The sequence below is a fragment of the Vulpes vulpes genome, chromosome 7 (genome assembly GCF_048418805.1).
Source record: "Vulpes vulpes isolate BD-2025 chromosome 7, VulVul3, whole genome shotgun sequence".
Classification (NCBI taxonomy): domain Eukaryota; kingdom Metazoa; phylum Chordata; class Mammalia; order Carnivora; family Canidae; genus Vulpes; species Vulpes vulpes.
In genome coordinates this window covers 14,272,582-14,282,942 of record NC_132786.1, presented here as the reverse complement: position 1 = coordinate 14,282,942, position 10,361 = coordinate 14,272,582, and positions in this window count along the sequence as shown.

Below are 10,361 nucleotides of genomic sequence, written 5' to 3'. Positions count from 1 at the left end.
GGGAAGTTGGTGACCTGAAGACCCTCAAGGGGCAGAGGGAAGGCCAGAGTTGGGACAGGACAGCAGTGACCCTGGTGATCTCAGGTGGCAGATGGGCCATCTGGAGCCACTGTGTTGTGAGCATGCACTGCGTATCTTTTGACAGGTACTGTCCAGGTATGAGACTGCCTTACTCAAGCTGGCTTTTTATTTATATTTTAAATCTATTTTGTTTATTTATCTTAAAGATTTTTATTTATTCATGAGAGACAGGCAGAGGCAGAGACACAGGTGGAGGGAGAAGCAGGCTCTATTTCCATGCAGGGAGCCTGACGTGGGCCTCGATCCCAGGACCCCCTGGGATCATGCCCTGGGCCAAAGGCAGGCACTAAACCACTGAGCCACCCAGGGATCCCCTGGCTTTTTTTTTTTTTTAAAGATTTTATTTATTTATTTATGAGAGACTCAGAGAGAGAGAGATGCATAGACACAGGCATAGGGAGAAGCAGGCTCCATGCAGGGAGCCCGGCGTGGGACTCGATCCCGGGTCTCCAGGATCACACTCCTGGCCGCAGGTGGCGCTCAACCGCTGCACCACCGGGGCTGCCCGCCCTGGCTTTCTTTTTAAACAAATTTATCTTTCTCGCAGTTCAGAGGATAAGTCCAAGGTCAAGCTGTCGGTAGGATTAGTTTCTTCTGAGGGTTGAACAGAAAGGATCTGTCCCAAGTCTCCTTCATTTGTAGATGTATCTTCTCCCAGTGTCTTCATCATCTTCCTTGTGTACAGGTCTGTGTTCAAATTCCTCTCATAAGGGCACTAGTCATATAGGATCAGGGTTCACTCTCATGACTTCATTTTACCTAAGTATCCTCTGCAAAGACGCTCTCTCCAAATGTCATATTCTAACTAGGTTATAGCTTCAGCCTATGGATTTTGAGGGAGACACAGTTCAGTCCATAACAGCACAAAAGCAGGTCATCACCATGAACAATGCAAATGGTATCTGATTCTCTTCTTTTCCATTGCAACATCACTGGATTTAATCTACCGTTGCTTATCGGAATGGCCTTCATCCGATCTCTCTTCCTAATTGAGTGAAGTGTGGTAAGGCAGATGGGTACCAGAATATTCCCTTTATTCCTGGAAAAGTTGTGAGAATGCATGGCTTACGTCCTTGGGCAAGTAGGCCTTCTGCGATGACACTTCAGGGTCCTACTTCCCCACCCAATCATTGCTACAGGACCTGCAAGTCTCTTGGTGTGAAGGAATCCCCAGAAGAAGGGCTGGCTGTGCCCACCCACCCTGTTTCTCTTCACAAAATCACCTCCTAGATAAGGCAAGAGTGAACATCTAGTAGAGTTAAGAGCTAATGGCGCTGTTTCCACGTGGAAGAAAATGGCCACAGCAAATATGCCCCCCAACCCTCCTAACGGTGTCTTGTATTCATGTGCCAGGTGTATGTATTTGCTGATTTCCACAACAGCCTTGGGTGGGTAGCACCATGATTGCCTTTACAAAGATGAGAATTCAGGTGTAGTGGGGATGCTTAGTTTGCCCATAGCCTAGTAGAAGGTAATGGAAGTGTTTGGACTTGAGTGCACAGGAACCATAGGTGAGAAAGTGGAGTGGACGTATTTACCTCTTAGGAAAGTTTCCTGGGGGAGGGGAACTGAGCTAAGAAATAGGAGAGTCAAGGAATTTTGTTCTAAAATGAGCAAGAGGGATCCCTGGGTGGCGCAGCGGTTTGGTGCCTGCCTTTGGCCCAGGGCGCGATCCTGGAGACCCAGGATCGAATCCCACATCAGGCTCCCGGTGCATGGAGCCTGCTTCTCCCTCTGCCTATGTCTCTGCATCTCTCTCTCTCTCTGTGACTATCATAAATAAATAAAAATTAAAAAAAAAAATAAAATGAGCAAGAGGTGGTGAAACAGGGTGAAAGTTCCCCCATTCCTGTGCCATGTCATGTTACCCATGTTACTGAGTGGTAATAAAGTCTTCTGAACTATATCCTCCCCAAGTGAGCAGCTGGGCCTCAGTCTCCCCAATACTTAATACATGTCTGGCACTTAAATGTTTAGGAAACATACTTTTGCATCTCCCCTCCTCCCCCCAGTCCAAATCTATGCTAGGTTACTTTGTTAGACCGTGGTTAGGAGGTCAGCATCTGTATCCACAGTCCTAGGATTATATCTCCATGTCTTCAGGTGGGGAGTTCTCTAGGCTCCAATTTAATTACCTGTAAAATGAGAAAGAGTGGGTATGCCTAAAGCTACGCCAGGTGGTAGCCACATGATCTGGAATTAGTTCTCTGCAGATTCCAGATTAGGAGGGCCTCCTTCTGTCTTGTGCTAGAGAAGGAGGCTTTTTATAAAGGCCCCGATGAAGTTTGGGTTTACTTCTTACTCCGGATGTAGTTTTGGTAGTCGCCCTTTAACTTGACCTAGCAAGTGCAGCAAGGATGGGCTTCTCGGGCTGTCATGGTCCTGCTTGGTCGGCAGAGGGCAGCAGCCACCAGAAAGTGGGTGGAGCGCAACCTGGGTTGGCTGATCCTGGTCCTGATTTTCCTGCTGGCCTGTTGGGTTTGTCTCCTTGATGCTTGGCAGGTGATCCTGGGACCCTGGAGGGGTAGAAGATGAGGTGTATGAATTAGTCCAACCACATCCGTCCCCACCTGGGCTTCTTGCACCCCTGATGTGCTTGGGATGGTCTGTTGTGTGTGAAAGCTGGTTCAGGTCTGTGGGGCAGCAGGTCATTTGAGACCGTATGTTCTGTGCTTCTTGATGCCCTGTTCTCCTCAGCATTGGCCTCCTTCCTTGTCCTCCTTGGTGGCTTTTCACCCTATGCTTCCTTAGCCTCCTTGCATATTCCCCTCTTGGGAAGTCCCTTTAGCTTCCCTCTATCACCACTCCTGAGCCTTTGTCTTCCCCTTTGTCCACCATTCCTGCCTGGCCCCAGACTGCCACACTGCACCGTACCTTGAATTAAAGGAACCAGAGGACCATTTGGCTGGCTGGCAAAAGGGCATGTAGTTTATTAAATATTTAGCACTGGTAGCACCTGTTAGGAATACCAGAAAGTATAATACTGGGGCTGGATATCCCATTGAGAAACACAGGTGGATACAGGTAACAGGTGATACAAGGCAGTAAACAAATAGATATTTTAAGATTTATTTGTTTTAGAGCAGGGGAGAGGGAGGGGGAGAGAGAGAGAGAGAGAAAATCTCAAGCAGACTCCCTGCTGAGCTTGGAGCCGGACCAGGGCTCAATCTCATGACCCTGAGGTCATTACCTGAGCCAGAACCAAGAGTTGGACACTACGCCGACTGAGCCATCCAGATGCCCCAAATGAATAGATGTTTAAGAGGGCTGCAGGCAAGGGGACATCTGGGAGGTTAGGAAAGGCTTTGAGCAGGAAACTACTCTCTGAAGCTCTGGACCAGCCCCTGCCCTCAGGCTGGAGAGGTGGTGGTCAGATTCTCTCTTCTGCCAGTCGTCTTACCCCCATGCCTTGCTCTTCTGAAATTGTCCTGTGCTCATCTGGTCTGGGCCTGTGGCTCACCTGCCTTGGTGTCCTCAGGGTGTGAGACAGCACTCTTCAGCAGACATCGTCCTTTGACTTGCTTATACTTGTGCTGCTCCTGGCACAAGTTCTCTCCCTGCATAACCCATCAGATTTCTGCCTGTGATTTGAGGCTCAGCTCATGTGGACTTTGGACCAAATCCCCTGAGCTCCCTTGACTTGTCACAAGCCTGGCTCGGTGTCATTCCTGACTCCATCCCACTCAACACTTAACATAGTACAATAGACATCCTATAAAATAGAGTGACCATACACCATGTATTGTCTAAACTGGGACACTTGAGTGTGAAAGGCAGCGGCAGATGCAAGTCAGGACTGAAAAGCACTGACTGCACCGTCTAGAGAGAGCTGTCACTGGTCTGCCTCTGCCATGCAAGCATGTGTGCTTATGGATGAGGCTGTCAGCTCCTCTGGGTTTTGGTGTTCCTGGGTCAGGAAGGGGAGCCAGACGGGGTGGATAACATCTCAGGTTATCAAAGCACTAAATTATGGCTGGTGGAGGAGGTTGGGGCCCATGGGAGGTATTTTGGTGAAGGTGGTTAGATGGTAGATGTGTTTGTAGAAGATGATGGGTCTTAGCATGAGGGCTTATCTTGATGGGTCATAGCATGAGGACTCCAAGACCGGGGTTGGTCAGGGCCCAGCCTAGAGGCAGTAAAGAGCTGCTAGACATTTCTGCTTTGGATATGAGGTGGTGAAGGACTTGGCAGTGAGTTTTCCTTCCTCAGAGCAGGCAGGCGGTTACCACCACACAGTGGAGATAAGCCAGCTGATTTATTCATCAACATCATTGGGAGGAGGGGCTATAAAAATTAGTTTCTTCCCCATTTGGGACAGGAACATCCTGATCTAGGCTGGGATGGAAACTAGGATTGTGTAGTTTGTCAAGAGCAGACAAATGCATCCTTTCTTGGTTGCTGTGGTATCCCCTTTTCCTCGTTCCTTGTGATTTCTGCAGTAACATGCTAAGTAGGCAGAGTCCTCCCTACACCCAATGGGGCCTGTCCTCCTGAGGTGAGGCAGGAACTCTTACAGGAGTTGGGAGACTGAGAGGGGAGTGGAGGAAATAGTGGAAGCTGAGGGTTTCGTGGTATGAGGCTCCGTGAGATGCAGGACTCTCAGGGGCTGCTGCTGGTTAGGGGAGAATGAGTGTCTCTCCTTTAAAGTCACCCCTTCCTTCTCCTTTAAATCTCAGTGGCACTGTTGTGGATTCAGCCTCCAATTCTCCTTGGAGAAAGAGGCCAGAAGTGTACCCGCCCATGCACTACAGGGCAGGAGGATGCATTTTCGACTCTCACACTTGGCCTTCCTCTAGCTGATCTTTACCCAACCACCAATTCCACTTTGGACACTATTTCCTAAACCCCCGATCACAAACTCTTCCTTTTTCAAACAATTGCATTTAGCAGAAGAGACTGTATAAAGCTACCCAGTTGGAAGGGGGACCTGCCAATGACGAGAGAGGGCATGAGGCCTTAGCATGGTTTCCTTTAGAAAGGGGGAAGCTATGTCTTCGCGACACCAACAAATATAGTTAAAAAATGCAGTGAGGTATGTTCATCTGCCACTTTGGATATGCTATTGCATGCTCTCTCTTTCTTTTTCTTTTCTTCTTTCTTTTCTGAATTGAATTCGTTTTTCTTTAAAACAACGTTAAAGATCCATCCAGGGAGAAAGTGGCAAGACAAGAAGACAATCTCAAAAGACAGGCAAATCGATCTAGAAGCATAAAAATTGGGAGAGAGATGAGAGAAAACACTGCAACTAGAGGAACCACAGGGATTGGAGAAAGTGGAGAAGAGAGGAAGAGAGACATGAAGATCTATGTTGTCAGCTGGAGGGAAGGACCGGAGATAAGAGGAAAATCCTCCCAGGTGACTGAGCCAGTAGCAGAAATGATGTTCAGAGGTACCTGGACATTAATGATCAAGTCCAGGTAAATTTTATAGTTCTTTCCCTCCCCCCACTTTTTTTTTTTTTTTAAAGATTTTATTTGTTTGTGAGAGAGAGAAGCAGAGACAGAGGCAGAAGGAGAATCAGCCTCCCTGCAGGGAGCCCGATGTGGGACCTGATCCCGGGATCCTGGGATCACAACCTGAGCTGAAGGCAGATGCTCAACTGCTAAGCCATCCAGGCATCCCTTATCTTGACCTGTCTCAAGGTTGCTAGGTATGGCCCTCACATGTGTCAGAATGGCTAAAATTAACAGCATAGGAAGTAACAGATTTTGACGAGGATGCAGAGAAAGGAGAACCCTCTCAAACTGTTGGTGGAAATGCAAACTGGTGCAGCCACTCTGGAAAACAGTATGGAGGTTCCTAAGAAAGTGAAAAATAGAACTACCCTATGACTCAGCAATTGCAATACTAGGTATTTATCCAAAGGATACAAACATAGTAACATGAAAGGGCACCTGCACCCCAATGTTATTATAGCAGCAATGTCCAGAACAGTCAAAATATGGAAAGAGCCCAGATGTCCATCGACAGATGAACGGATAAAGAGGAGATAGTATAGATATGCAATGGAATATTACTCAGTCACCAAAAGAATGATATCTTGCCACTTACAATGATGTGGATGGAGCTAAGAGAATTATGCTAAGAGAAATAAGAGAAAGACAAGTACCATATGATTTCACTGGTAGGTGGGATTTAAGAAACACAGTTGAACATATGAGAAGAGGGATAAGAAATGAGATGGGGCGTAAGAGATTCTAACTACAGAGAACAAGCAGGGATGATGAAGGGAGGTGGGTGGGGATGGGCTAAATGGGTGATAGGTATTATGAGGCACTTGTGAGGAGGACTGGATGTTGTCTGTAAGTGGTGAATCACTAATATCGACTCCAGAAACCAATATTACCCTATGTTAACTAACTAGAATTTTTAAAAAAGATTTTATTTATTCATGAGAGAGACAGAGAGAGGCTTAGACACAGGCAGAGGGAGAAGCAGGCTCCACGCAGGGAACCCGACACGGGACTCGATCCTGGGTTTCCAGGATCACGCCCTGGGCCAAAGGCGGTGCCAAACTGCCAAGCCACCCCGACTGCCCACTAACTAGAATTTAAATAAAAACTTGAAACAACAAACAAAAAAAGATTGCTAGGTGTGGGGGCTATTCCTTGGAGCTGCCTGCATTCTGCAGCTGACTGTCAGCTAGACATTTATGGCTCTGATATCAGGAAAATCCTTGTTTTAGACATGCCTCACCCTCTGTTGGCTCCAACAGTAACATCTAATAAGTCATATCCTGTGAGCTGTTAAAAAAATGAAATTCAGTTGAGTAAATTTTAAAGATCTTATTGGCTTTATTCAGTGATTCATGAGTGGGGCAGTATCCCAACTAGCAAATAGGAAGGAGCTCTGAGGAACTGTATGAAATGAAAGAATGTTATAGGCAGAATGGAGCAGGACAAGGAAGCTACACTAACAAAAGTGGGTTGATTGTGTCAAGGTCATCCTTAGGGGATGGCAGGGATCTGTCCTGCCCATTACCTCATTAGTGCTGATTGACTGGTTTAAGATTCCATTTTTGGGATAGGCTGAAAGTGCAGTTAAGTAGTGAGTCTCAGTTTGCTGAGGGACTAACGTAAGTCACTCTATTTTGGGTCTCGTTTTATTACTAACAATTCCCTCCTTAACTGATCAAAATTTAAACCATGTGTGCTGCTCCCAGCTATTTTGCTGAAGTTCTCACAGTTTTTGCATGGTATTCGTAGGTCACAACTTCAGGTTAAGATTTTTTAAATGAGTCATTCTCTTCATTTTTCTGACATTCTAGTTTTAGGTCATTTGTTTGCTGGTTAGTGGTGGTGAACATGCATAGAAAGCTTTTGAGAGAATACAATATGCCAGGGAGACTGCTATGATTACTATAAGGCTAATTCCCAATGTCTGGGGTGCACTCTAGAGCCCCGGTCCCCAAGACTCAAGTGAATTAAGATTGATTAAATCAAAGAAAGATCCCCCCCCCACTAAAGGAGTCACTTTCTTAAGCCAGGTGGCTTGCATAGTGATCTTATGTAGCTAAGTTTTAACTTCACCAGAAGTGTTAATTTGTATGCAGCAAGTGGTGTTAGCTATAGTACAGATGCCTTCTTGCTCCACTAAAAGATAGTGAAGAACTGTCCTGTCATCAAGAACTGTTTGGCCAGAGAGTCTAAGAATTTTGTTGGGCAGTAATTGCTTTAACATACCTGCAGTGTCTTCAAGAGTTGAAAGGTTCCTGATTAGAGCTCATTCTTACTCCTAACCAAGGAAGCAGATCCTGAATTATGACTATCTCCTGGTAGGTCTTTTCTAACTTGGTGACATAAATTTGGGGGAATGTACCAACGAAGTGTCTCAGTTTGATTGTGGACGGTTAGGCACACAATTAGATAACGTAAAAGGCATTGCCAAGTTATATGCCAGCCTTGTAGGTGTTCATAGGCCAAAGGAGAATGATAACCCATAGACAAGGATAAATCCTGTTGGAGAACAAACCATTCCCACTAAGGTGGCACTATAATAGATGTGTGCACAGCAGATTTGCCCATTCAAGCCAGGAGTTATATTTTCAGCACATTCAGGTAATGAATCTCCTAGCTTGAAATAAAGGGTTCTAAATTCTTTGCAAAAATGGGTACTGCTAGAAAGATATTTTCATGATTGTGGACAGTCCAGTTTAGATAATGATATGAACATCGGAGTGCAAATTTACTATGATTTTTGTAGGCTTTTGTGTCTAACTGGTCAAGTACAATAGATTTAGTTGGGGAAAGGTAAAATCAAAGTATTGTGTGCTTTGATCATAAAAGTCAAGTCCTATAAGTGACTTATAAGAGGAGTTGATTGAAGTTTAAGGTGACATTGAGGATAGAAGAAACATTGGTCACAGGACCAGAGGATCTCTAGCATCATAGATCTCAGGGTTTTTTTTAATTGAAACATAATTAACTTGCAGTGTTAAATTAGTTTCAGGTATATAATATAATGATTCAACAGTCCAATACATTTTTCAGTCCTCATTAAGGTAAATGTACTCCTTTTTAAAATAAATTTATTTTTTATTGGTGTTCAATTTGCCAACATATAGAATAACACCCAGTGCTCATCGCATCAAGTGCCCTCCTCAGTGCCCGTCACCCAGTCACCCCCACCCCCCACCCACCTCCCCTTCCACCACCTCTAGTTCGTTTCCCAGAGTTAGGAGTCTTTCATGTTCTGTCTCCCTTTCTGGTATTTCCCAAGATAAGTGTACTCTTGATTCCTTTCATCTACTTAACTCATTCCCTCATCTATCTCCCCTCTGACAGCCACCAGTTTGTTCTCTGTATTCGAGTCTGGTTTTTGTGTGTGTGTGTGTGTGTGTGTGTGTGTGTGTTTGCTTGTCTCTTTCTTCTTTCTTCTTTGTTCATTTGTTGTTTCTTAAATTCCACAAACGAGTGAATCATATGGTACTTGTCTCTCTCTGACTGACTTATTATACTTGCCATTATACCCTCTAGGTCTGTCTATCCATGTTGCTGCAAATGGCAAGATTTCATTCTTTTTTATGGCTGAGTAATATTCAGTTGTATTTGTGTGTGTGTGTGTATAAACACACACTCCACATCTTTATCCATTCATCTATGGATAGACACTCGGGCTGCTTCCATAACCCGGTTGTTGTAAATAATTCTGCAAAGACATAGGGGTAGATCTAGACAGATTGGAGTTTCTGATGACAAATCAGACAGTCTGAAAGATGATCCTCTTTAGCGGGCCTGGGAGATATGCACAATGGCATTATCATTTCAAGCCAATGTCAGAGTAAAGGAAAGAAGAAAGGACTTTGTGGTTTTTATAAAGATTTTATTTATTTATTGAGAGGAGAGTGTGTGTGAGAGGGGGGAGGAAAGGAGGTGGGATGAGGAGGAGAGACAATCTCAAGCAGATTCCATGCCACAACCCTGAGATCATGACCTGAGATAAAATTAAGTCAGATGCTTAATCAACTGAGCCACCCAATTTATAATAAAAAAATAAACTCTACTTAATATATATGGTAAAATTGGTTTCAGGTATAGAATTTAGTGATTCACACTTACATATATATATAATACCCAGTGCTCATCACAACAAGTGCCCTCCTTAATACCCATAACTCAAAAAAAAAAAAATACCCATAACTCATTTAGGACAACTGACCCACCTCCCCTGCAACAACCCTTAGTTTATTCTCTATAGTTAAGAGTCTTCTGGTTTACTTTCCTTTCCCTATGTTCATCTGCTTTTTTCTTAAATTCCACATATGAGTGAAATCATGTGGTATTTGTCTTTCTCTGACTTATTTTGCTTAGCATACATAATACAATCTAGTTCTATCCACATTGTTGCAAATGGCAACATTCCATTCTTTTTGAAGGCTGAGTAGTATTTCATTCTATATATACACTATGTCCAGGCATTGGGCATTTTAGCTCTTTTGTAGTTTGGCTAATATATATAATTTTAATAATAAATTTATTTTTTATTGGTGTTCAATTTGCCAACATACAGAATAACACCCAGTACTCATCCCGTCAAGTGCTCCCTTCAGTGCCTGTCACCCATTCACCCATTCACCCCCTCTGCCCGCTCTCCTCCCCTTCCACCACCGCTAGTTCGTTTCCCAGAGTTAGGAGTCTTTATGTTCTGTCTCCCTTTATGATATTTCCTACCCATTTCTTCTCCCTTCCCTTCTATTCCCTTTCACTATTATTTATATTCCCCAAATGAATGAGAACATAAAATGTTTGTCCTTCTCCGATTGACTTACTTCACTCAGCATA